The sequence below is a fragment of the Pinus tabuliformis genome, chromosome X, assembly GCF_031772625.1.
Source record: "Pinus tabuliformis cultivar Carrire ecotype Pingquan chromosome X, CPIR1, whole genome shotgun sequence".
NCBI classification, from domain to species: Eukaryota; Viridiplantae; Streptophyta; class Pinopsida; order Pinales; family Pinaceae; genus Pinus; species Pinus tabuliformis.
In genome coordinates this window covers 491889247-491890280 of record NC_142308.1, presented here as the reverse complement: position 1 = coordinate 491890280, position 1034 = coordinate 491889247, and the positions used below count along the sequence as shown (strand labels likewise).

Below are 1034 nucleotides of genomic sequence, written 5' to 3'. Positions count from 1 at the left end.
CCCTACGAACAAGGAGTGTATAATAGACTCAGAGGCAGTTACAGCAGCGTGCAACCATACGAACAAGAATGCAAAGGAAGTGCAACAGAGGGCTCATGGCCAGAGCATGATCCAGGTAACTCTTCATCGCTCAAATCTCAATCTACCTAGCTGCCATAGCTGCCATTAAAGCTTACACCCTGCAACCAAAGAATGTTAAACCCTATAATTTCATTTGTGTTCCTGTTATAATTCCATTTCTATTCATATTATTGCAGATTCCGAGAATATATCAAAATCAAACAGTCAATCACCATAGAAATAAAAAAATAAACAATTGAAATATGTGCATTATTAAAAAAACTTGCCTGAGCTACGAATGCAGTTGATGCACCTCTCGTTCCAAAGGTCTTTCTGTTTTCAGGCACTACAGTTTTCAAAACGCAAAGCAGGGATTCCCACTGGTTACGACTGATGGAGTCTCCGACGAACATGAGCCTCTTTCCTCTCAGCCTCTCCAGCAGGTCCGTAGCGTTCAACCTTCAAGGCTAGACAATTGCTAAGTTAGATGTTTAAGCAACTTGGTCTCAGATTCCATTACAGTATAAGCATATATTCAAAATAGATGAGGATGCATTTGGTTAAGAAGACGATACCTTGTTCACAGAACGAAAGCAGACGACGCACAAAAGAGCAGGTGGAAGACGACGCACAAAAGAGCAGGTGGAAGACGATTATAAAGCAGAGCACAGCTGCGCTGCATCATCCACCTGTAACACATGCAAACACACTTGTAGTAATTACGTGCGATTGATAATGAACTTATGCTAATGAACTTATCATAGGTTGCTTGTAACTATCTGCCCATCCCAACATTTAATGTTTCAAAACTAATGTTAACATTAAAACAAGCCCTTTTACGGTTAGCCAAAATGCAGCAGCCTTAAAACTAATATAACCCATGGTCAGGCCTCTTCCGCCTCGGGAAGAGGCCAAATAAGATGAGAAAAGTTAAGCCCGAATGCGACTTTGGTTATGTGCACATAAAACCTCAC

At 41.1% G+C, this 1034-nt stretch overlaps 1 long non-coding RNA gene across 1 annotated transcript; it reads right to left on the bottom strand.

Annotated features, from left to right (window-relative positions):
- Positions 1–444: 444 nt before the first annotated feature.
- On the bottom strand, positions 445–775 carry LOC149140817 (uncharacterized). The gene is made up of 2 exons (XR_016265256.1): positions 636–775; positions 445–519 (listed from the first exon to the last, which is right to left on the bottom strand). It is a non-coding gene; the product is annotated as an uncharacterized LOC149140817 (long non-coding RNA).
- Between the last annotated feature and the right edge of the window lie 259 nt (positions 776–1034).